This window comes from Giraffa tippelskirchi, chromosome 7 (genome assembly GCF_054371585.1).
Source record: "Giraffa tippelskirchi isolate mGirTip1 chromosome 7, T2T-mGirTip1v1.2.pri, whole genome shotgun sequence".
Lineage (NCBI taxonomy): Eukaryota > Metazoa > Chordata > Mammalia > Artiodactyla > Giraffidae > Giraffa > Giraffa tippelskirchi.
In genome coordinates this window covers 106,449,733-106,476,904 of record NC_137281.1, presented here as the reverse complement: position 1 = coordinate 106,476,904, position 27,172 = coordinate 106,449,733, and the positions used below count along the sequence as shown (strand labels likewise).

The 27,172-nt window shown below is 41.2% G+C and overlaps 1 protein-coding gene and 1 long non-coding RNA gene across 33 annotated transcripts in view; one reads left to right on the top strand and one right to left on the bottom strand.

The window, feature by feature from the left end:
* Positions 1–20,734, bottom strand: part of FRMD6 (FERM domain containing 6) — a 384,502-nt gene extending 363,768 nt beyond the window's left edge. For 20 of the 32 annotated variants that reach the window (XM_081507319.1, XM_081507321.1, XM_081507300.1 and 17 more), the window contains exon 1: positions 20,676–20,734. The gene's annotated coding sequence lies outside the window, so the exon portion shown is untranslated. Of the gene's footprint in view, positions 1–2,188; positions 2,336–5,020; positions 5,134–18,072; positions 18,515–20,675 lie in introns of all 32 variants that reach the window. The other 12 variants (XM_081507281.1, XM_081507298.1, XM_081507282.1 and 9 more) reach the window with 3 other exon arrangements.
* Positions 20,735–22,320: 1,586 nt separating this feature from the next.
* On the top strand, positions 22,321–25,661 carry LOC145512816 (uncharacterized). The gene is made up of 2 exons (XR_014058814.1): positions 22,321–24,697; positions 25,468–25,661. It is a non-coding gene; the product is annotated as an uncharacterized LOC145512816 (long non-coding RNA).
* Positions 25,662–27,172: the final 1,511 nt, after the last annotated feature.

The following is a 27,172-nucleotide window of genomic DNA, read 5'->3' as shown; positions in this document are numbered from 1 at the left end:
CAAGTTCCCATTTTACAGGGTAAAGTTGAAAGATTACAGAGATGATTTTCATTGTCGCTTGTTCTATAGGTAACAAAACCCCAGCAGCCCCAAGTATGTAAGAAGGAAAATAATGCAAGGTTTAACATGATAAGAGGAGGAGTGAGGGGAAAATAGGGGGAGGAAGAAGGAGAAGATGATGGCACAAGAAGAGAGGGGGGCGAGAAGGGGCAGGAAGTGGGTGAGGGAGGGTAGGGGGAGAAAGAGAATGGGAAGGGAAAGAGAGTGCAGTTATTGTCCAGTTCTGTCAATAAACTGGCCTGTGTGCATATAGATGAACTTGGCTGGCTTGACAATAAAGATTTTAACATAGAACCTCTTTGAAGATTCTCTATATCATAGTGATCCTACTGCTCCCTGGAGAGTGGACTTTTCCAAAAAGGATGCATGATCAAAAACTTCCCACAGCCAGAGATGACTCAAGGCTGCCTCACAAACTTCACTTCTACACTGTAAGAATATGCTTTGCTTTAGATCTTTGACTACACAGATCATCTCAACACTTACAAATGAAAAGACATGATATGGCTTGAAAATGTGTATTTTTAGATGAAATAAAGGTATTCTAAAGCTAGAAGATTTTAAACTTGCAACTGGAAAGTTTCTTATGAGAAAACAGAATGCATCCAAAAAAGTTTGTCTGTAGAATAGCCAGAATGATTATCTCTGCTTTGCAGAGTTAAGAACATATTCAGTCAATGGAAGGAAAATGCTAAATGTTTGAGGAAAGGCCTAGTAGCCAATACTAACAGGTAATATTTATTGACAATTTACTATGCACATTTGCTCTTCCCAACAACTCATGAGGTGGGTATTATTTTTCCTGTTTCATAGATTAAGGCAGTTGAGGTTTAGTGATAGTAAACAACTTACATGATGATGGGGTTTGTCAGTATGGCAGGATAACTAAGAACCTGGCATCTGACCCCAGGGCCCACCTATCCTTCCAAGTACTACACTGCATTGTCTTCCTACAGATTAAAAAGGAAAACATCTTAATCCTCAATTGTCTGATGAAATGACAGGTGATTGCTCTGCTTGGGAGTCAACAAAGTATGTATAGTGCAACAGACTCTCTTCTACTCTTTCCTTCCTCTTTAGGATTTCCAAAACAGGCCTTTTTGTCACTGGCTTAGCATAGGAGGAACCTAGAATCTCCACCTAATTTATTTTCTTCTTCAGCTAGAGCCAAAAGCTGCTTTCCCACTCAGGCCCGCCCAGCTATGAAAATCCACCTACTCTCTCACACAGCAAGGTATGTGTGGTCTCTGGAGAGGCCTCACAGACTTGATGAGTACGGAAGAGCACCGTGCCTTACAGCCAGGAGGTGCCAGGAAACATTCCACAGGGAAGTCTGGAGTCACGGGACCATTGAGAGAGACATGCCACCCACTGAGGAAAGTACAAAGCTTTTCCACCCTCAGTTAATATAAGCATGGATGAATTGTCTGGTAAATATGAATGTAGCATATGTAAGATCTCAATTCTTCTCATCTGTGTCAGTCATTGGCTCTGAAAATGGGCTGATGACACTCTTTCTTGCTGCCCAGCCATTTTTCGGTCATTTGTCAACAATTTAATACTGTGTAAGGGGTGAGAAAATAAGTCAGACTTCAATCCATCAAAGGTGATGACATCCTGAGAAAGAATTGAAGTGGTTGGAGGATAAACATGCCCTATCAGTGCAGGAACTCTGTGTGTTTTGTTGACTGTCAGTGGCCCATGAATATGTGTCAGAAAAGGAAAAAGGAAGGAGGAGGAGGCGAGATGACACTATTACTCCCACTGGAAAAGTGCCAATTGATGCTCACCTAAGCCTTGAACTCCTGCTTGTTCTCAAGATCTAATTATGCCTTTGGTGGGAGAGATTTACATTTGTCAAGCATCGATAGAGCATTGAGTCGATTTGCTGCCCATTTCTTTTGATGATGTATTTACGGTCAGGAATGAGAATGATTGTATGATCAGTTATCTGCTGCCACAGATAAGCCTCCCAGAAACATAGCAACTTAACAGCAATCACTTATTTGCCCAAAATTTTGTGATTTGGTCAGGATCCATTGGGGACCGTTTGTCTCTGCTCCATATAGCCTCAGCTGGGGCAGCTCTACTGGGGGTGGATAGTCCACTTCCAAGATGACTCACTCACAAGGCTGTCAAGATAGTGCTGGCTGTAAGCTGGGATCTCAGCTAGGGCTGTCGGCCAGAAGCTTCATTCCTCCCCTCCCGAAGTCTGTCCTCGTGGCTTCTTGGGCTTTTTTTATAACATGGCAGCTAGGTTCCAAGAGCAAGTATTCTGAGAAAACAAACCCAAGTATGATAGCACTTATCAAGCTTCCACTTGCATTATACTTGCTAATGTCTCATTGTCCAAAGATGGTTCCTTGACTGAGTCCAGGGTCAGCTTGGTCAGTTTCATGGCCAAGTCTAGAACCAGGAATCCTGGTTCATTGTTGACCACCAAAGAAACAGTTTACCATACAGTTTGATCATTTTTGTTTCCACTAGTAGATAAAAATGGAAAATTGGTGTTAACTGACAACTTCTACATTTTTATTAGCCAGAAACTTAATACCAATGTTTCCTAAGTTTTCAATTGGTTTAGGAAAATTGTCAGAGAAAAAATTCTATGAGAGAAAAAAATTATATTCTATGGGTATATAAAATCAGGAGAATAGAAGTTCTTATTTAACAAACAAACTATCCTGGAACCACAGGCAAAGAAGAGGTACACATATGATTGAAAAAGTGAAAGTGAAAGTTGCTCAGTCATGTCTGACTCCTTATGAGGCCATGGACTGTAGTCCACCAGGCTCCTCTGTCCCTGGAATTCTCCAGGCCAGAATACTGGAGCAGTAGCCATTGCCTTCTCCAGGGGATCTTCCTGACCCACGAATTGAACCGGGATCTCCTACATGGCAGGTGGATTCTTTACCAGCTGAGCTACCAGGGAACCCCTACATATGATTAGGGGATTAGGGGATGATTATATTATAGATGAAAATCAAGACATGCTGGTTGGCAAAAAACATTTACAGACATAAAGCACACATAAATGTCCTAAGAGAGGAAATGTCACAAGTTAATGATGGTTCATGAAGAAATAATAGATATTTTTCAGATATAGTCAGAAAAAAAGCAAAAAAATAGTTCAATTTTGTAAGAAGCAATATTTCAACTGTATTTCAAAGGGTTGTTAATTTGACATTTCATGTTCTTACAAAATTGTTAAAATAGTGAGATGACTAATATTTTGAAGGATTAGAATTCAAATTAACTGAACAAATACAAGAACATTATTTTTTGAGATGTTAGATATTCCAAGCCTATACTAAGAACTTCACATACATTTATGCTCACAAAAAAATTGAAGGCACAGAGAGTTTTAGTCATCTTCTCAAGGTCACAGTGCTGGTCAGTGTGGGAGATAGGATCTATAGCCAGATCTATCTACTTATTATGATCAATTTGGTAGATAACATATTTCTGTAAATTGCATTTTATTTTTCACTGGCTCCAAGAAACTGAAAATATACTTCCAAAGAGAAAAAATACAGATCAAAGATGCAACAAAAACATCACATATAAGAATTTTGAAAGATCTTCTAATCCATAAACTGAAAGAAAATGTTAATGAAATGATGATAATAACATTCAAAGCAATTAACACAATCAAATACTAAACTTTCAAATATCAAACTGTAAGCATATTTCCCTGTGGCTAAATATAGGTAAGTATTTTGTAAAGTAATAAGCAGCTTATTCCTTTATTCCAAGTATTCCCTTTTAACTCCCCCAAAATTTAAAAACCCAAATCTAGGTACTTCTTAAAAAACTTTAAAACAACTTGTGCTATACAGTCTTTATCTTAGATTATTTGCTTATTTCCTGTGGGTCCCTCTCAAATTGTTATTAACTAAGGATTTTGCTCTTCTTGGGCCAGAAATAGTAGTTAGGTTCATTTAATTGATTCATTTGTTTGACATCTTTTGTAACTTCTTGATGCTAGTAAAAAAAAAAAAAAAAAATCACTCATTTTTATGTTCCTTCTTAGAATTAAAAAGGGTAAGTAGAGATGTTGACCATTACCTTAACAGTATCTGTAACTCTATGAAATACTGTTAAAAATCCCTGATTTCCTACTTCAATGCTTTCTTCCAAAGCTGGCATTTCTCCACTTGAGGGAAAAAACTCAATAGTGCTCTGCATAAGCATGGACATTACTGGACTAGGAAATAGGTTCTTCAGTTCATTTTTCTCAGAGTTCTATTAGAATTAAATGTCCAGTTTTGAAATCAGTAATTTAAGCAAGTAAAGTTTGAAAAGTGGCCAAAAAAAAAAAAACAAGTTATGAAAATTATTGAAAGGCTAAGAAAATGGGTCTTATGAGAAATTTAAAAGAACTAGAGCTTTTTATTTTATAAAAGAGATGTCTACAGTGGGACTGAAGATATCTTCATGTCTGGGTTGGGCTATTAAGGAGTGGTGGCGGCTCCCTTCTGAAGGGGATTGAGGCACAAAATGAGGACATTTGTAAGGACTGCAGGGTTCTGGGCCAGATTGCCAGGAAGGGGAATTGATTTTTAAAAAACAGGCTAAAAGTATCTTTCTCCAGTGTTGCCCAAGAACAGATTTATACTCAATCATCAACAGCAAAACTGGCCTCATTTCTGAGACACTAATTATTCACAGAATCCAATGAGATTCAGAGACTAGGCCAGAAGGGTCAAACCCCTGGCTCCACACCCCATGTTTTGTTTACAGGATTCTTCTAGTGTAACACTGAGTAGTTGCTAATGGTAATGTGCAATGTAGTCTCTCAGGAGACTACCCAGGGTCCTGGAAGGAATTCAGGTTTGGGATTCAAGCAGATTTAGGTTGAAACTCCATCTCTGGCACTTTATCAGTTGGTAAATTCTTAATTCTTAGTTTTTCAGGAGCTTTGCTTTCTCCACTCTTGGATGAGGATAATAGTACTTACTTTACAATGTCATGAGAATCAAATGATCAAATGAGATGATAATGTAAAACTCCTCGTCCATGGTAGGTATTTAGTAAATCTTAGTTTCTCTGTCTTCCTATAACTGGGCAAGACTATTGGAATGAGAAGGATAGAAATGAATGTTTAGTTGGAAGCATGAATGAGGAACTGTACACATTTTATAGCTAAATTTCAACTTTTCAAATACAAGCAGTATATAAAAACTACCCTCAAGTTCAACCAATCTTCAAGTGATAATTCTAGGAGGCTCAGTCCCTATTTACTGTTTCCCAAGGTCTACTGCACTTCTCATGTGCTTTCTGAATGCCAAGTTCTTTGCTGGGCCCTTTACATTCTAATACAACATAGTATTGGCTCTATTTTATAATTGAACAAACTGAGCCTTGGAAGATTATGGACTTGTTAATCATGACACATGGCACAGAGTGTTCAATAAATTATTAGTACTGCTGCTTTCATGATGATAATAAGTACAGGGAAAATATGTTTTCTAAGGCCATTTCATGAAATAGAATTATGTAGAACAGTGGACCCTTAATTCAGTGAATAATGTAGAGGACTTATTGTACATCTTAAGTGGATTTCTGAGAGTACAGAAAAAGTTCTCTCTGCTCCTGACACCGGTAAGTCTTGGGTGTCAACTTGACTTATGCTCTTACCCAGCTTGTGCCAGCATGCCCTCTATGTGCCTACAAATAGCTCTCCATTCATTTCAGGCATGCAGGTAGGAACAGAGCTGTTCTGACTCATCGTTAGGCAGTTCCAACCTGGTGCAATTTGCCTTTCTTCACGCTGTCACTAAGTTAATGGGTTGTATTAACAGCGATATTTATAGACAACAAATTGAACTCCAAGGGGCAGCTATGCCTATGCATTTAGGGAGGCCCCCATTCATTGTGGCTCTCACACTTGCAGCGCTGCCATTTTCTGGTGGCTCTAATCCCAGTGTGCTTGCCAGATAGTACATGTGTTTCTCTCCCTTTCGTGTAAGAAATTTTTGGCTAAAGTGATTGAAGGAAGAAAGGGTAATAAAAGAATATATATGATATTGTTCTTGGTGTTTTACAGTTATTACGTATGTCCTGTCACACTTAGAATAAAATAAATGATTTCTATGGCCTACAGGGTTCTTCATGATCAGACCCTACCCCCAACACACACACACATGCCCCAATTCCCATGTCTCTTTCCTTTGGTCACCTGGCTCTTGGCACTGTGGCCTCTGCTTGCTCCTGGAAGACACTCAGCAGTGTCCACCTCAGGAAATTTACACTTGTTTCCCAGATGCCTGGAAGTCTCTTCCTTTACCTAGCCTTGTGACTGATTCCTTCTCTTAGTCTAGGTCTCTGCTTAGATGTTAACTAAATAAAGAGACCTTCCCTGTCATTCCATCCCAAATAGCACCTTCAGTCACTTTTTTGTCTTTTATCCTGCTTTATGTTCCTTCCTAGCACTCAGCTATTTGATATGATGTTGCCTGTTTGCTTGTTAACTTGTACTCAGTCTACACACACGTGCACACATGCACACAAGTTCCATGAGGGTGGGGTTTTATCAGCCTTATTCATTGCTCCATGTAGCCCCCATGCCTAGACCAAAGCCAGGCCCATAATAAGTACACTATAAACAGTGGTTGAATAAATGATTGTATGTGAAGTTAGACTAACTTTTAAGGTGTGATAAATATTCCTTAAAGTCCTATATATCCATTGTCAGCTGGCATCACAGAAAGTTACAAACAGTAGTTTCAATTTTTGTCAGGAATTTATTGTGAAAGGAGTAGCCTCTAAAAAACCTCCTTCCTTTGATGTGGAAGGAAAGAACTTGACACAGGTAAGAACACAGAAAGAGGGAGAAAGAAGGAGGTCAAAAGATCTAGTTACCAGTTATAACGTTACAACCAATACAATTGAAAGAGTAGATAAAACTGCTGTTGCTTCTGAACAATATCTGGACCCTAAACTTACACAGAAACATATTTCAAAGAGGGCTTAAATTTCATGGCACAGTGTTTCATAAATCATTACAAACAGAATGAAAAATACACTTGGTGTCCAGAAGAGTGACGTTTTCATCTAATGTTTTATGCTGGAGGAAGTAGAGCTCACAGCTCACCTGTCTTTATAAGTCAATGGAAAACGTTAAGGACTTGAACTCAGATGTTCCCTCTGGTTGACTTTTTCCTGAAGGTACCCATTTCCTCCAGATCCCTCTCCCCTTGGGCTTTTATATTAACAAATCAGAATCTCTTTTTATATTAACAAAATATCAGAAAATTCATATTTATTTTAGAAACCAAGCCAGCATTTCTCAAACTGCATTCTAGATAATACGCAAGGTATTTACATATATTCCTCAAGTATTATACACACACATACATACACATACACACACACACACACACATATATATGTATATTTCAGTAAGTTTAGGAAACTAATGTTCTCTCTCTCTCTCTCCTATTGGTATGCAGGACACTAATAACTCTGAGAAGTCATGCAATAGAGAAATTGTCTATCTTTGTTTAGCTAACTACTTCTAGAACTTATTTGACCAAAGAACATTATTTTTTTTTGAGACATTTCTCACAGGCACAATTGAGGAGATAAAGAGTTCTTTATCTATACACATACAAGATAGATACATAGGCATTTATAAAACATTTCTTATATTAATAAATGGAGAGAAATGTACAGAAAGAAGATTCCATGTCATAAGCACACATATATATTCTTAGAAGTCTTACCATCTAGCCCACTGGAGGAACAGACAAGTTAGAGTAAACCAAGAGTTTGTGCAAAGTTCAAGTTGCAGTTAGCTGACAGAAAGGAAAATACGGGAGCAGGAATAGCAGGTACACTATTTAAGTTTTTGCCCTGCATCTCTTTTCTAGAAACTGCTTTAACTGACTCACTTGACACACAAATAGTCATGGCAGAAAATGCCATGTCTCTGAACTCTGGAGTCTTCACCCTTACAACTGTAATCAACTGGTACATGATTAGGGCTAGAGTTAGTCTACTAAAACTAGCCAACTAGTTCCTTTCCTAGGAATTTTGGACCCATGACTGAAGCACCATAAGGAAAATTATAAAGGTGGCACTGAGAGAGAAGCTGAGATAGGGGTTGGGGGAAAGGAGGTATTCCCAAAGAGCCCTGCCCCTAAGTCTCTCACTGAGGTCCAGTCCCATCCGCCCTTGGAGTCCATGAGATATCTCCCTAAACTGCCAGGAAATCTCCTTTCTCCCTTGTCCTGCTTTTTTGCTAGAATTGACTTCTGCTCTTTGCAGACAGATTAACACACCAAGGCAAGAGGGACATAATAAATGAGCCAAAGGCAACAGGTAGCAAACACGAGAGTACACAGCCCCCTCATTTGTCATTTTCCATCCCTCAGACTCACATTTATCCCTCTCTGTATTTTTGATAGGGAAAAGGTACAGTTTACATAGAAAGAAGAGATAACTGATTTTGTAGCATGAGGTGCCAAGGCATTTAGATTTTCATTAGTCTGTCAAAACCTGATTACTTTTAAGAAAAGCTTTAAAATTGTCCCAGTGTTTTCTGTAAGTTGTTTGAGCCACTCATATATCATATCACACTTTGCTTCATAAAGATATCTTTCTTTCCAAGGACCTCTGAAGCTGTTTTTGAGGGAAGGATTTCAGGTGGTTCATTCTGTTTCAGTACAAACATTATTTAAACTTGGTAAAGCTCATTGATATTGTGGTTACATGTAAAAAGCATAGCTCTAGACTGCAATCTGTATTTTGGTGGTTAGATAAAATGAATATTAGAAAGCTATAAACAACCTAATTTTATTGTAACTATTTGCCTTAAATCAACTTTAACCAAAAAAAATCACTTTCCTAGAAATGAGACCAACAACACAAAAGCATTGAACAAGCAAATAACCTTAGAGGAACACAATTAGGAAAGGCTTGAAACTCACAAGCAATCAGATTTACAAACTAAACCAAGGCATCTTTTTCTATTAATCAAGTTATACACACCCACCCCCCCTACATAGACACACACACACACACACAAAGTGTGTATCCTTTGGGGAATGATATGGCAGTATATATCAAATGCTATGTAAACGCATGTGCCTTTTGATCCACAGTTCAACTTTCAAGAAAAAGGAAAAATATTAAATATGAAAAAGCTACATCCTTACATATGTTAAATACTATAATTTTTAACAGTAAAAATGGAAATAAAAACTACTAATGTCCAGCTAGAAGAGAATAATGTAGTAAATCATAGTATATACACTTAATAAATTGTTATACAATAATTAAAGCAATGGTTTTGGTGACAATACTGTTATTTAGCTGCTACGTCATGTCCGACTCTTTGCAACCCCATGACTGTAGCCCATCAGGCTCCTCTTTCCATGGGATTCTCCAGGCAAGAATACTGGAGTGGATTGCATTTCCTTCTCCAGGGGATCTTCCTGACCTAGGGATCAAACTCTCATCATCTGCATTGCAGGATTCTTTATCACTGAGCCACCAGGGACCAGGCAGCTTATATAAGCAACTAAAACTTATTCATAATTTTATATTAAAGAGCAGGGCCAGTATTGCATATATGGGAGATGTATGTGTATATGTGTGTGTGTGTGTGTGTATATACACATATATATATATATAAATATATAAACTATATAAAAAGAAATATATGTTAAAAAGCCTGAAAGAAATATTCCAAATTGTTTATAGTGGTTTATTGAATTGTAGTATAACTAGTTTTTGGTATTTACTAAAACTGTGATTGTGTTATTTTTCTAATTTTACATTTGCTAAATGAAGCAAGTCTTGAAATCTGTAAATAGTAAATGTTCTTGCACCAAGAAACCAAATTTTGATACTAACATAGAGCCAACTAGAATTTAAAGACTAAGTCCCCCACTAAAACAGGTATCTGTTAAAAATAATTCAGTTAAATCACTAATCTATACCTAGTATAAATTCCAGGGAAAGTATTCTAGTAGGAAATAGAGTCTCAGAGTAAACAGTGTTTTAGAAACTGTGTATTAAGAATACATTTTTAAATATTCACCAACACAGTTCCTAGGTGTGATAATATGCTATTCAACAATGAACAAGATAATTAGATTATTTTCTTTTGGCACATTGTTGTTGTTCAGTCCCTAACTTGTGTTCAACTATCTGCAACCCCATGGACTGCAGCACACCAGGCTTCCCTGTCCTTCATTGTCTCCCGAAGTTTGCTCAAACTCATGTTCATTGTGTCGATGATGCCATCAAACCATCTCATCCTCTCTTGCCCCTTTCTCCTTTCTGCCTTCAATCTTGGCTAGCATCAGGATCTTTTAAAATGAGTTAGCTCTTTGTATCAGGTGGCCAAAGTATTGGAGATTCAGTATCAGTCCTTCGAATGAATATTCAGGGTTGATTTCCTTTAGTATTGCCTGGTTTAATCTCTTTGCAGTCCAAGGGACTCTCAAGAGTCTTCTCCAACACCACAGTTCAAAAGCATCAATTCTTCAGCACTCAGCCTTCTTTATGGTCCAACTCTCACATTCATACATGACTACTGGAAAAACCATAGCTTTGACTATATGGGCCTTTGTCAGCAAAGAGACGTCTCTGCCTTTTAAAACAATATTTAGGTGTGTCATAGCTTTCCTTCCAAGAAGCAAATATCTTTTAATATTGTGACTGCAGTCACCATCCACAGTGATTTTGAAACCCAAGAAAAAATCTGCCACAGTTTCCACTTTTTTCCCATTTATTTGCCATGAAGTGATGTGACTGGATGCCATGATCTTAGTTTTTTGAATGTTGAGTTTCAAGCCAGCTTTTTCACTCTCCTCTTTCACCCTCATTAAGAGGCTCTTTAGTTCCTCATCACTTTCTGCCATTAGAGTGGAATCATCTACATATCAAAGGATGTTGTTATTTCTCCTGGCAATCTTGATTCTAGCTTGTGATTCATCCAGTCCAGCATTTTGCATGATGGACTTTGCATAGAAGTTAAATAAGCAGACAACATACAGTCTTGAAGAACTCCTTTCCCAATTTTGAATCAGTTTATTGTTCCATGTCCGGTTCAAATTGTTGCTTCTTGATCTCCATACAGGTTTCCAGGAGGCAGGTAAGGTGGTCTGGTATTCTCATCTCTTTAAGAATTTTCCACAGTTTGTTTTAGTCCACACAGTTAAAGGCAGTAGCATAGTCACTAAAGCAGAAGTAGATGTTTTTCTGGAATTCCTTTGCTTTTTCTATGATCCAATGAATGTTGGCAATTCGATCTCTGGTTCCTCTGCATTTTTTAAATCCAGCTTGTACATCTGGAAGTTCTCAGTTCATGTACTGCTGAAGCCTAGCTTGAAGGATTTTGAGCATTGTCTTACTAGCATGCAAAATGAGCGCAGTTGTATGATAGTTTGAACATTCTTTGGCATTGTCCTTCTTGGGGATTGGAATGAAAACTGACCTTATCCAGTCCCATTGCTGAATATTCCAAATTTCCTGGCATACTGAGTACAGCACTTTAACAGCATCATCTTTTAGGATTTGAAATACCTCACCTGGAATTCCATCACCTCTACTAGCCTTGTCCATAGTAATGCTTCCTAAGGCCCACTTGACTTCACACTCCAGATGTCTGGCTCTAGGTGAGTGATCACACCTTCATGATTATCCAGGTCATTAAGACCTTTTTTGTATATTTCTTCTGTGTGTTGTTGCCACTTTTCTTAATCTCTTCTACTTCCATTAGGTCCTTACCATTTCTGTCCTTTATTGTGTCCACCCTTGCATGAAATGTTCCTTGATATCTCCAATTTCCTTGAAGAGATCTCTACTCCTTCCCATTCTATTGTTTTCCTCTATTTCTTTGCATTGTTTACATAAGAAGGCTTTCTTTTCTCTCTTTGCTATTCTCTGGAACTCTGCATTAAGTTGAGTATGTCTTTCCCTTTCTCCCTTGCCTTTTGTTTCTCTGCTCTTCTCAGCTATTTGTAAGGCCTCCTCAGACAACCACTTTACCTTCTTGCATTTCTTTTTCTTTGGCACATTATACTGTTAATTTTTTTTTTTCTGAGAGAAAGCAAACATACTACATAGTGTTATACATGTTGAATATCTACTTTTACATATTGTTATTTTTTATCAGTCTCAGTTCATGTGCATGAGAAATTCTGAAAACAATTCTCCTATATCAAATCCCATCAGAAGGCAACTTTGAAAGAATTAAATGTTATTTTTCCCATTGTTGTTGCTATTACTGTTACTCTACATTGTAGCTGAAATATAACATTCTAAACACAAACTTTGTCCTCTCCTACCACCACTCTAAGAAAACTTTCTTCCAAAATATCATTCTTTACCTCCCTTTGCCAAATGGAAAGAATGGTCTTTGTCTTCTCCCCATTACCCTGGAGTCCTCTATAGCCTCTGGCACCATTAATAGCTTTGAATTTCTGCTGTATTCCAGGCATTGTTCTCAGTGCTTTCAAGCATGATCTTATTTAATCCTCACACCAACCCTATGAGCAGACACTTTTAATTGCCCCGTTTATACACATGGGGAAATGGAGGCATCCAAAGGGCAAGTTGCCAAGATAATCTTGCTAGTTATGTTATGGCATCTAAATTTGAACTCAGCCAGTCCCACTTGAAAATCCAGGTGCTTGTCCACATGAAAGTCATCATCTCCAAGCTGCTGTGCTTTTTGAAGTGACCTCCTATTACATTACTTCTTCTGTGCCCTTTGCTACTTTATCATGCTTTCTCTCCTTTGCCCCAACTGATGAGTAAGCCCAGGACCTATTTCCCTCTGCCCAGAGGTTCTTCCTCCTGGATTCAAAGATCATCTCATGACAATGAGTGTCAGCCTCTATCTGGGAGAGCCACTTAAAATACTTTGTTGTTGTTGTTCAGTCACTAAGTTGTGTCAGATTCTTTTCTGATCCCATGGACTGTAGCTCCTCAGTCCATAGGATTTCCCAGGCAAGAATACAGGAGTGGATTGCCATTTCCTTCTCCAGGGGATTTTCCTGACCCAGGGATCGAACTCATGTTGTTTGCATCTCCTGCATTGGCAGGCTGATACTTTACCACTGGGCTGCTGGCAAAGCCCTTAAAATACTTGTGCCAAGTGCAATTAATGGTATTGTTATTGTATTATTATATGAGAATAGTGCTTCACATGAGAATATGCTTCACATACGTTATTTGATCCTCATACTCTACATATTCAAGGTCAAGTTAATTTCTCTTCAACGACTTTTGGCTTCCCTGTTCTTTCAGTGTGCTATCATCTTCCTGTGCTCAACATCTGAGTCATCTTTAATTCCTCCTTCTTCTTTAGTCTCCACATTTAACCTATTACCTGGTCCTAAAGACTTTCACCAAGCCTTTCAGCTTTTTTTCCTTCTTTTCACTTTTTTTGCCACTAAAGTACACTCCAAGAATATCATCCTCCTCACTCAAAAACCTCTAATGGCTCCCTACTACCTAACCAGATTAAGAGCAACCTCCTAAATCAAAACATTAAGATTTCTTTATGTCCTCACCTTATCTTTCAGCATCCATTTAAATTAATTGTGTGTGTCCCACACTCATTCATAGCAGAAAACACTTATGCCTCATCTCTAAGCAAGGGGACCACTGCAGGGTTTCAGACAGATTAAGTCACATGCATTTTGTCTTAACAATTGTCACGCTCTTCTTAGTGGGTGATTTTAAAGTAATTTGGCCTGAGAAGTTCCTAAAACACCTTGCAGATATCAGCTAAGATTACCTCATCTTTAAAAAAAAAAAATCATGTGACTGTTTTCCACAGTTACATTTACAAAATAATCCCCGCATTTTAACACATAAAACTGCTCCTTCCATTCCATATAGCAGTAGAACAGGAAAAAAGAAGGTTACAGAATACTTTTGGGCTGTTGAAATTGTGAAAATCCCTTTAAATATTCTCCCTCGTCCTAATAAAAGAGTATGGTTCCCAAATAAGAATTCAGTGTGAGTCAGGAGGACTGTAGTCATGACATCCGGTGCTATAAACAGGATTACCCTGAATGATGAAAGCAGCCTAAGGGTAGTGAGGCAGGTAGCAAATTTTTTCTTAGGTTTTGATTTGTATAAGAACTTACTCATATGAATCATATTTAAACCTAATTTTGGTAATATTATTTAAATTCTACATTTTTAAAAAAGTAAAAATTAGCTTCTTCTCTATGGTTAAGTCTGATAGTTTGGCCCCGCAATCAAGGCACTGAAGTGCCCCCTGGTGGCAGCCTATCATTATTGCAGGTTTATACTTGTTTCCTGCTGAGTCGCTCAGTCCTCTTTGCAACCCCACGTACTGTATGTAGCTCGCCAGGCTCCTCTGTCTTTTTGAGGCAGGAATTTTTCAGGCATGAATGCTGGAATGGGTTGCATTTCCTACTCCAGGGGATCTTCCCTGGGATCCAAACCACATCTCCTGCGTCTCCTGCACTGGCAGGCAGATTCTTTACCACTGCACCCCCGGGAAGCCGTACTTCCTTGAGGACTCTCCAATTTCATCCTTTCCTGAGTTCTTGATAGACATTTGATAGACACAGTGCTATTTCAGGGGCCATTAGTTCTAATCTTCTACCCATCTTTTAAAAATCCTCAACTACCTAGACAATGCCTGATATTTTTCAGGTAGTTCTTTATTACTTTGGGAATTAAGAGAAGCTATGAGAGAGAGAGAAGCTATGTGTCATGTATGCCTTATTGTTAACAGGCTACTCTATGGTGTGAATAAGTTCACAACTCTCTGCTGAGAAGGGTTTTGACAGCAGACATAATACTCCAGGATCTTCAGAAGAGAAGGGAGTATTCCTGGCAAAGGTGAGGGAAGGGCACAAAACAGAGGGGCTACGTGGGCCAACGATCAATTTTGTCCATCTCAGTGTCTTCTTTTTTAAAACCTTTGTCAGCTTTGGGAAGGAAGTATCTTTGGTGGAAGCAAAGATATTTTGGTGAAAAGTGAAAAAGGGCCTTAATATGAACAGAAGCACTTGGACAGATAGGGGACAGGGTTGGGGGGATGACCAACCTTCCTGAGTGTCTCTATTCTACCCTGTCAGCATCAGGAAACTATTGTGATCTGTCCTGAGAAATGAGTTTAACCTAGTTCTTAGCACGTGTCACTAACACTTTCTGTTTAACTTGCCTCAGGCGCAGAAGAGCTACATGATCTGGTTACAGTTTAACATATGCCAATGGCTAAGTGATTTCTCTAATTTCTTTAGGGAAAAACAATCCCATGGTAAAAATCAGACCCTAGGAATCCAATCTAATGCTAACACTAGGAAGATATTTATTATATTCAACAGCTGGTATAGCAGATCAGTGTGTAAGATTTCTTTTCTGAGGAGGAGGATTGGGCCAGGAATGCCAAGCCTCAGAATTTTATCGTTCCACATCCCTGATTCCAGCAGTGACTCAGCTGTGCAGATATGAAAATCCCAAAGATGCTTGTCCTTAATACTGGTTGATTCCAGGAGAGGAAAAGAAAATGTAGCCAATAACTGCATTCTTCTTTTTTTTTTTGAGATCAAAATCAGTAGAAGCTCAGTATTTCCCAGTATCATAGCTGCTGAGAAACTCAGCACACTATTCATTTCTGAACTTTAATACAACATCACGGAAGGATTGGTATATATCACGTAAATCCCAGACAACATTTCCCTTTATGGAAGAAACTTTGCTAAGTTTCTAAATTCTGCCTCCTCAGTGACTTCTGCAATGATCTTTAAGAGGCTGTTGACAAACAGGAAATAACACAGAATTATACCTCATGGTCTCCTGAACCATCACGTCTATGTTAAATGGGCACTCATTTTGTTTTCCAGAGATGGAAATCGAGCTTTCATGGTTGGGCACTACTGTCTTTCCTGGAAGCTGCACTGTCCAACACGAGAGCTATTAGTCACATGTCTCTAGCACTGAATTCTTAAAATGCAGTTAATCTGAACTGTGCTGCAAATGCAAACACACAACAGACTCAGAAGCTTTACCAAGAAATACAAGCTATCTCGTATTAGTGTTTTATACTGATTACATGTTAAAATAATATTTTGGACATATTGGGTTAAGTAAGACATATTACTAAAATTTTATTTTGTTTCTATCTTTTTAATTCGGCTATTCAATCATTTAAAATTGCACATGTGCCTTGCATTCTATTTCTACCAGTAAGGTTCAACTCTTGCTGCATTAGGATCACTCAGAGCTTTTAAATACTCCCAGACTCCAGGCTCTCACACCTGAGCAGTTCAATCAGAATATCTGGGGTTGGGGCTCAGCATTGGGACTTTTTGTTTGGTTGGTTTTTGCTTTTTGAAAGCTCCCAGGGTGACACTATTGCTGCTGCTAAGTTGCTTCAGTCGTGTTCGACTCTGTGTGACCCCATAGACGGCAGCCCACCAGGCTCCTCCGTCCCTGGGATTCTCCAAGCAAGAATACTGGAGTGGGTTGCCATTTCCTTCTCCAATGCATGAAAGTGAAAAGTGAAAGTGAAGTCGCTCAGTCGTGTCCGACTCTTCGCGACTCCATGGGCTGCAGCCTACCAGGCTCCTCCGTCCATGCGGTTTCCCAGGCAAGAGTACTGGAGTGGGGTGCCATTGCCTTCTCCAAAGGTGACGCTAATATGCAGCTAACATGGAGAACTACTGCTCTACATTCTGGAATTCCATGATTCCAAGATTCTAATTACAACTCATGCAGGTTAAAAGTTCAGAGTTGTTTTTTCCTTATTCTGTATAATCAACTTTGTCTGTTCTGATCTATTTCTCCCTAAAGAAACAATGAAATGTTTTTTGAGTCACGCAAGTTAGAACTCTGTTTATTTTTTAATGAAGTTCACATGAATCCAACACATTGCCAGGGCTCAAAAAAAAAAATGCACTGAACTTGAAATTTTTAGGTTGATGAGTAACATGTAATCATTCCTGGGGCTGCTTCTGACACTTGCCTTTTCTTCTTGGAAGCACCTGCTTTGTCCCTCCTAGTAACAAGAAGTGCATTCACAGTGCTTCTAGACTTGACTGTGCCTATGAATCATCTGAGTATCTGGTTCATACGCAGATACCGATTCAGTGTAGCTAGGGGTAGCTAGGAGGTAATTCCTGCATTTCTATCAAGTGTCCAGAAGAGGTGAGCAACAGGGCTTAGGGAATTAGCCCTAAAACTCACCTGGGTGGGGCTCATGCACAGCTGCCCAGCCACACACAGAAAGGTCGACAACATGCTGGACAACATGCTGACTCTGCTTTCTGTAATGTGCACAGAGCAAACTGTTCAATGACCTCTGCTCTGGTTTGTCCACTGAAGCATCATAGCATGAGTACCTATTTCCTCTCTAAAGGTGAGCATCCTGAGAGTGGGACAGTATCTTTACCACATGTCTCAGACCTACTCCACTGAACCATCTTTCTTCTCATCCTCAGGGCTAAGAAAGGAGCCTGTGGGTTGGAGAAGAGGCTTTGAGTGGGACTAATCCCATGTTTCTCTTGCATCTGCTGGCAGGACTCAAAACTCAGTCCAGAGTGTCCCCTAGGACTAATTGCACCTTGCTTTTTAGACTTGTCTGTATCACTGGCCACAAGAAGTCCAGGCTCCCAGGTCATCCCACTTCTCTTATTCTTGACTTCCCATCAGGCTCTTCACCTCCCTCATGCCATATCCACCTTCCAACCACAAGATCCTCAAACCACAAGACCCCTCCAGGGTGCATTGTGCCCTCTGGATTCACAGTCCTTCTTCAGCAATTCTCTTATATCCTCAGCCTCTTCTCTGAATGTTTCTTCCACCTGGGGCCCTTCCCAAGAGCACTGCTCCCCTGCCACCCTCCCAGATGGCAGCAGTGTTTCCCCTTCTTCTTCTGGGCCTAGAGAGGGAGTGCATGTCCTCCTGGACACCCCCCCGCAACTGCCTCCATACCATTTTCCCTTTCTAAAACCCTGAGCTTTTCTCTCAAGCAGTCACCCATCACTTGCTACCTCTCCCAGACTGCACCTGCTCATTTTGGATTCCTTTAGCTTCTGGCTCACGATCACTCTCTCCTGCACTATCTCTCCTCCTTTTCTTGGTGATTTCATGCACAGATAAGTGTGGACATAAATGGAACATCCAGCGTGTCCTCTTAGGCAATTGAAGCCTCTCCTCCAATAACTGTGTTTGACGTTTCCCTCAACCACTCACTTCCATGAACAAACCCTCCTGGATCAATATAATTTCAGCATCACTGATTTAGCCAGGGTAGGATCAATGCTTTAGATATACCACAAAATCTAACAAAATAGCCATGGCCTGAGCTTATTTCTAAGTCATGGCATATCACATATTGAGGTTGGGTGGAGGGCCTTCCATGTGGTGATTCAGGGACCCAGGATCCTTTAACTTGAGGTGCAGTCCTTTCCCAGGTCTGAGGTTCTTTTGCTGTATTCTCTGCATCCAGCTGGTAGACAGAAAAGAGGGAGGATATAGGATTGCAGAAGATAATTTCTTATGGGTCAGGCCTAGAAATAGGGTACCCTTCCACCCACATTTCATTTTCTATAACCAGTCACTGGCCATATTAACTCTAAGGAGAAATAAAAAAGTGTAGTCCAGCCATGTTTGGTGGTGAATAATGACCATCCACATTCTTATTTTCATCCATCCCAGTGTTGGACCCCTTACCTCTTAGCTTTCCAGTTCACCTTGTGCCTCAACTACAAGCCTTCAGTCACTATAGGATCCATTGATCCTACTATCTTTTGCTGTCCCTCACCCTCTTCTCTTTTTTGCCCACTGAAATCACCTGGTCAGTCATCACCCCTCTAGCCTCTTGCCCCTCTAGCCTGTCCTTTGGCAAAACCACAACCCTGGTTAAAGACAGCAAACTGCCTACACCTGAACAACTAAACATGGCTTGGGGAGAACTCACAACCACACTCACTGATCCCATTTCAACTTCATGGTGATGAACATCAGTGACCTCTTTCCCCTGCCAGGCAACTGTGTATGTTTCCTATTCTCTGAGACAACCAAGTAATACCTTATCCACTCTCCTCATGCCTTTGATATCTTCTCCACCACTTTCAGGTGATGGTTTTGTTTCCTGTTTCACTAAGAAAGTTTAAGCCCGCAGAAAAGAAATCCACTGACTCGGTCCGCTACCCACCCTCTGACAACAATACCTATGTGTCCTGCCTCCCTCAACCCCAAGACCATTGTCACCCATCTAATGCCACCCCTCACCCATATTCTAGATCAGTGGTCCCTAGCCTTCTTAGCACCAGGGACCAGTTTCACAGAAGACAATTTTTCCACAGATGGAGTTCAGGGGGGTTGGAGAGAGGAGGTCTGGTGATGATTCAAGCACACTGCATTTATTGTGTACCTTTTATTATTACATCAACTCCATCTCAGATCATCAGGCATTAGATCCTGGAGGCTGGGGACTTCTGCCCTAGATCCATCCCTTCCCACCTATTCAAGAACATGGCTCCACCACCTCCTCTCTCTCCAGTACCAAGAATTCCTCCTCTTCTTATTCAATTATTCTCATCATCACATAAAAATGCTATAATCACTCCCATTTAAAAAACAAACCAAAAACCCTCTTTTGTTCATCATCCCCTACTAGCTGCTTCCCATCCCTCTACTCTGTCTCCAGTTCCTCCCCTCCCCTCCTCTTTTAAGGGCTTCCCTTGTGGCTCATCTTGTAATGAATCTGCTTGCAACGTGGGAGACCTGGGTTCGATCCCTGGATTGGGAAGATCCCCTGGAGAAGGTAAAGGCTACCCACTCCAGTATTCTGGCCTGGAGAATTCCATGGACTGTATAGTCCATGGGGTCGCAAAGAGTTGGATGACTGAGTGACTTTCACTTTCACTCGTCTCTGAAACTCATCCATACTGGCTCTTACCCTCTACACCACAGACTCTTGTCAGGGTAACAGATGGCCTCCCCTTGACTTAACTTACCAGTCACTTCTCAACCTGTTATCAAAATGCAAGTGCCTGATGCACAGCAAGGCCAAAAGATACCAAAGCATCAGAGTTTGTAACAGAAAAAGGTTTATCACAGGGCCATGCAGGGAGATGAGTGGCTCATGCCTTAAAACCCCCAAACTCCCCAAAAACTTTCAGAAAAGCCCTCTTATAGGAAAGGTGAGGGAGGGGCATGGTTAGTTGTGGCAAACTTCTTGGTGTCAGATCCTTTGTTCTTGAGGTCAGGTCACAATCAGGTAACCATGTTACTGTAAACCTCTACCAAATGAATGTTATTCTCTGTTCTGACAAGAAAGGGAAAGGTCCTCAGGCACAACTTTCACCTTCCAGGGTCCTGGACCCGCTAAGAGGAGGCATATCTTGGCAGCTTCCTCGGGGTCAGATGCCGCAGACTGCACTCTATACAGATGGCCACCGCTATTGGGTCACAGAGGCAGGGATGGAGGAGAGGTTTACCGGTGCCTTAAAGCCTGGGCCTGGCCAGCGGGTGGCCTTGGTGAAGGCTCTGGAGTCCTGCAGGACACAGCTCCCAGACTCTTCCCTGGACATGCCACACCCACCCCCAGCTCACCTGCTGGCCCAAGGAGGGCCCCAGGGAGAAGGTCAGGATCTGCTTCTTACCTCACTCTCCACCTGAGGACCATCACTCCACCAACCACTGACTAAATCCCCTCACTAACAGTGGCTTTTCGACAGTTGTTGCTTGTGGGCGGGGCCCACTGCAGCACCAACCAGTGGCTGAGCAGGACCACTAACGGTCGCTCACTGTCAGTTGGTTGCTTGTGGGTGGGGCCCACTGCAGTGCTGACCAATGGCTGAGTGGGACCTGTTGCCTAGTAACAGGGTGTGGCATAACGGCGCACAGCAGGGCAGGATGCTAATGCACAGTAGGGCAGTCTATTATAAGCCCTCCTCTAACCTGACCTTCTGGCAGTGTTTGGTGTGGTTCCTCTCACCCTCTTCCCTCCCTGCTCACTTCCCTGGGCTTCCAGAGCACCGCACTCTCCTGATTTCCCTTTCACTTTGCTGGAGGTTCCCCATCAGCCTCTGCTGGTTTCTCCAGAAACCTCAGGCCTTGCACTTCTGCTCCCCATCTGCACAGCCCCATGAGCTCACACAGTCCTTGGCCTTCAGCACCATCTCTACCTTGATGGATCTCACATGTGCCCTTCATCCCAGAGGCTTCTCCTAATTCCAGACCCTTACGTCAATCCATGTCCTATCCATGGACACCCAATCCAATGTCCTCCACTTGAGGGTCAGACGCCAATGACCAGAAGCCAACTTAAGCATTTTTTCCCCAGATGTCTTCACCCATGGTCCCCCACTTGAAAGCAACTCTGTCCTTTTGCTCAGGCAAAACTGAGAAAACAAAACAAAATATGTAGTGTCAGCAGTTCCACTCTTTCTCTTATACCCATTCCAACCTGTCAGGAAATGTTGCTGAATTTTTCCCCAAAATAAATCCGCTTCTCACCATTTCCACTGCCACCATCTTAGTCCAACCCTCTGAGAGCCTTCCCTGATTCCTGCAGGAGCCTCCTCACTGTCTCCTCTTTTGTAGCCCTGCCTTCTTACAATCTGTTTTCAATGCTGCTACAGAGTGATCCTGTTATAATACACAAGTCCAAGCCTCCCCCCTCCCCCGGTTCATGACCCCTCAGTGTTGTTTTATCTCACTTAATGTAAATGCCAAAGTCCTGAAATACCCTTCAAGACCTGACATTATCTGGCCATTTTCTCTTCGAACTCATCCCCTATTACCCAACTTCTCTCACTTCACAGAGACAATCCTGTGCCCTTTGCTGTTCCTCAGACATACTCTGGGAGCCTCAAGGCCTTGGCACTAACTGGCCCTTCTGCTTTGAATATTTTTACTCCAGGTACTCACATAGTAAAACTTCTGCCCCTTCTTCAAGTAGTCACTCAATGAATCTTCTTAAACAAGGGTTCCTGACCTCTGGGATCTAATGCCTGATGATCTGAGGTGGAACTGATGTAATAATAATAGAAATAAAGTTGATAATAAATGTTATGTGCTTGAATCATTCCCAAACCATCACCCAGCCCCCTAACCCCTGGTCCTTGGAAAAACTGTCTTCCCTGAAACCGGTCCCTGGTGCCACAAAGGTTGGGGACTGCTGTAAAATACTTTTATAAAATATTCTTTAACATTATATCACATCCTAACATTTTATAATTTGCTTACTATGTTTACTTTTTTATTGCCTCTCTCTCTCTCTATTAGAATACAAGAGGGTAGGGATTTTTTTATCTGCTTTTTTATCTTTTTTCACTCATACATCCCAACACTGTAGAGCTACGCTCAATAAATATTTGTTGAATGAAATCATATCTTCATGGTCCTTAGCCCATGTCATGTACCTAGTAAGCACTCGGTAAATTTTCATTGCACAAGTAAATTAAACCACTCTACAACCTTTATCTTAAAATGGGTCTGCTTTATTTGGCGATGTCTAAAGCACTCTAGCAGAAAATCATTCTTCTTAAATATACAAAACCTGGAAAAGCATGTGTAAGAGTTATTTCCTGCAGACAAAGTACTGGCAGTACCATCTTTCACACCTTCACTTTCACTGTTCCAGACATTTAAAGCTGACTAACTAGCAGCAGAGTTCCAAAGAATAGCAAGGAGAGATAAGAAAGCTTTCCTCAGTGATCAATGCAAAGAAATAGAAGAAAACAATAGAATGGGAAAGACTAGAGACCCCTTCAAGAAAATTAGAGATATCAAGGAAACATTTCATGCAAAGATGGGCTCAATAAAGCACAGAAATGGTAGGGATCTAACAGAAGCAGAAGATATTAAGAAGAGGTGGTAAGAATACACAGAAGAATTGTACAAAAAAGATCTTCATGACTCAGATAATCACGATGGTGTGATCACTCACCTAGAGCCAGACATCCTGGAATGTCAAGTCAAGTGGGCCTTAGGAAGCATCACTATGAACAAAGCTAGTGGAGGTGATGGAATTCCAGTTGAGCTATTTCAAATCCTCAAAGGTGATGCTGTGAAAGTGCTGCACTCTATATGCCAGCAAATTTGGAAAACTCAGCAGTGGCCACAGGACTGGAAAAAGTCAGTTTTCATTTCAATCCCAAAGAAAGGCAATGCCAAAGAATGCTCAAACTACCGCACAATCGCACTCATCTCACACGCTAGTAAAGTAATGCTTAAAATTCTCCAAGTCAGGCTTCAGCAATATGTGAATTGTGAACTTCCAGATGTTCAAGTTGGTTTTAAAAAAGGCAGAGGAACCAGAGATCAAATTGCCAACATCTGCTGGATCATCGAAAAAGCAAGAGAGTTCCAGAAAAACATCTATTTCTGCTTTATTGACTATGCCAAAGCCTTTGACTGTGTGGATCACAATAAACTGGGGAAAATTCTGAAAGAGATGGGAATACCAGACCACCTGACCTGCCTCCTGAGAAACCTGTATGCAGGTCAGGAAGCAACAGTTAGAACTGGACATGGAACAACAGACTGGATCCAAATAGGAAAAGGAGTACGTCAAGGCTATATATTGTCACCCTGCTTATTTAACTTATATGCAGAGTACATCATGAGTTTCTCATGGGTTTGCTGGGCTGGAGGAAGCACAAGCTGGAATCAAGATTGCCGGGAGAAATATCAATAACCTCAGATATGCAGATGACACCACCCTTATGGCAGAAAGTGAAGAAGAACTAAAGAGCCTCTTGAGGAAAGTGAAAGAGGAGAGTGAAAAAGTTGGCTTAAAGCTCAACATTCAGAAAACTAAGATCATGGCATCAGGTCCCATCACTTCATGGCAGATAGATAGGGAAACAGTGGAAACAGTGGCTGACTTTATTTTCCTGGGCTCCAAGATCACTGCAGATGGCGATTGCAGCCATGAAATTAAAAGATGCTTACTCGTTGGAAGGAAAGTTATGACCAACCTAGACAGCATATTAAACAGTAGAGACATTACTTTGCCAAAAAATGTCCGTCTAGTCAAGGCTATGGTTTTTCCAGTGGTCATGTATGGATGTGAGAGTTGGACTATAAAGAAAGCTGAGCGCAGAAGAATTGATGCTTTTGAACTGTGGTGTTGGAGAAGACTCTTGAGAGTCCCTTGGACTGCAAGGAGATCCAACCAGTCCATCCTAAAGGAGATCTGTCCTGGGTGTTCATTGGAAGGACCGAGGTTGAATCTGATACTCCAATACTTTGGCCACCTGATGTGAAGTGCTGACTCATTGGAAAAGACCCTGATGCTGGGAAAGATTGAGGGCAGGAGGAAAAGGGGACGACAGAGGATGAGATGGTTGGATGGCATCACCGACTCGATGGCCATGGGTTTGGGTGGACTCCGGGAGTTGGTGATGGACAGGGAGGCCTGGCGTGCTGCGGTTAATGGGGTCACAAAGAGTCGGACACGAATGAGCGACTGAACTGAACTGAACTAGTGGCAGGACCTAGTTACTAGCCTTGTAACTTTCATCCAGCATTTACCAGAATCAATGTCCAACAGGAATGCTGTCAGCCTTTACTCTTTTTTCATGCCTCTGCTTCCCCATGCACCCCATGACTGAGTCCATTTATGCCTACACCTAATACCAAAGGGGGGAATAAAAGGAGAAAAAGATGAGAAAGAGTTGGAGGTGATGGCAGTGGAGGAGAAGGTGGATGAAGAAACTACCATTTCTTGTTGCCTTACTATGCCAATTCAATGTTACTCAAGTCAGCCTGACTTTTGCGGTCATCTGTACACTTTCTAAACCACAGATGCCTGGAACGTACCCCAGAATTACCAAGTCAGAATTGCCAACTGCCAGCCCCAGGTGTGTGTGCCTTGTTAAATCTACCCCCATAGCCAGGTGTGAGCAAAACTGGATAAGGCATTTCACATTATTTCATTTAATCTTCAAAACAGCCACAGAAGGTAGGTATTTTGATCTTCAATTTATAGACAATGAAGCCAAGTCTCAGAGAAGTTAAGACCTTGCTCCCACAGTCATGAAGTGACAAAAACAAAGTTCAAAGTCAAGCCTTTCTAAGTTCTATTCTGTCTGCAAGTACAGGCCACCCCACATTCTATAGCACCCTGTCAAGGGCAGGCCGTGCTGACATCTCTGATGGAACCTAGTCATCAGTTCTCTCAGGAACCTCAGAAATGCCTGTCAGAGTCAGTGTCTTAAGGACTGCCCACTGGGCACTCATTAAGCCCAGACTTCCTGCTCACCATCCGCAGGTCCTAGTCCCTGGCTTTGGTCTCAGCCCCAGTTCTTAAGCCCTGTCTTCCAGTCCATCTCTGATAAAGCCATGGGGTGTTCCTCCTCACTATATTAAAACTACATGTTTCCTTAAGGTTGTGAGCACCTCTGCCTTGGATTCCCCAACTCCTTGCTCTACCTCCTCAATGAGATTCTGATCCTTCACCTTGTAGAAAAACCCACCGAACTCCAAGTCTGAGGCTATATCTATTATCCACTTGTTTATCCATTATTCACAAAGTATTTACTGATCACCCACTAAGAACCAGAAACTAGTAAGCTCAACCCTCTAGTACCTTCCTGAAAGTTATGGCAGAGACAATGTGAAAATCAACTCACATTCCCACTTCCACTCTTTTTTTTTAAGATTTTTTTTTATGTGGGTGGACCATTTTTAAACTTTTTAAAAAATATTATTTATTTATTTTTGGCTGTGCTGGGTCTTCGTTGATGTGTGGGCTTTTTCTCTAGTTGCCACACACAGGGGTTACTCTCTAGTTGTGGTGCACAGGCTTCCCATTGCAGTGGCTTCTCATGTTTTGGAGCATAGGCTTTAGGGCAAACAGGCTTCAGTGGTTGTGGCACATGAACTCAGCAGTTGTGGCTCCTGGGCTCTAGAACATAGGCTCAATAGTTGTGGTGCATGGGCTTAGTTTCTCCATGGCACATGGGATCTTCTCAGATCAGGGATCCAACATGTGTCTCCTGCATTGGCAGGTGGATTCTTTACCACTGAATCACCAGGGAAACCCCCCATCCCCAAACTTCCATTATTATATCTGGATCTTGTTATGTACTGAAATGGCCATTTCTTTCTCCATGTATTCAACAATAGAACACATGGCAAGTGCTTTGAAGGAAAACAGAAAGATTGGATAAGCAGGCGACAGAGACATTTACCCATAAGGGGCTGGTCCAGAAAGGCTTTGCTGTAATGAACACAGCTACACTGTGCCCATAGATGGGAAGGTGCCAGGTATGGGAACAATGATAGCAAGAACATCAGAGGGAGAGGGGACAGAATGAACGGATCTTCTGGGCAGGAAGGTGCTCCGAGGGGCAGCAGCAAGACAGTTGGCAGATGTAGGGCTGGAGTCAACATGTGACTTTCTGAAGAAAGAACAAGTGCAATATATACATTTTGCCAAGAGAAACATTTAGACTAACTGACTCATACAAAGCCATGAACACTGAAATGAGGAAGCAGGGCATGTGACACTGAGCTAAGGACCCTGGAGATGTGATTTCATTCAACAAATATTTATTGAGCATGATTCTAGCAGGGCTTCCCAGATGGCTCAGTGGGTAAAGAATCTCCCTGCAATGCAGGAGACACAAGAGACACGGGTTCGATCCCTAGGTTGGGAAGATTCCCTGGAGGAGGAAATGGCAACCCACTCCAGTATTCTTGCCTGGAGAATCCTATGGACAGAGGAGCCAGGTGGGTTCCAGTCCATGGGGTCGCAAAGAGTCAGACACAACTGAGCAACTAAGCACATCCATGCATAAACACACACACACACACACACACACACACACACACACACACACAATGGCTCTGGGGTGTTGGGATGCATCAGTGGAAAAGATAAAAAAGCAGATAAAAATTCCTATCCTCTTGGAGCTAACATTCTGGGAATGAGAGACAATAAAAAAGTAAACATAGTAAGTAAATTATAAAATGTTAGAGTGTGATAAAAATGAGGCAGAAATAAAGCATGGACCACTTCAGACTCTTTGTGGAAAAAAAAAAAAAAACTTGAACAGCTCTTTCTAAATCATGTTCTACAAGTTCTCTCACTCATCCTTCAAGTCTATTACATGCCTATGTCATATACCATCCTAGACACTGAAGA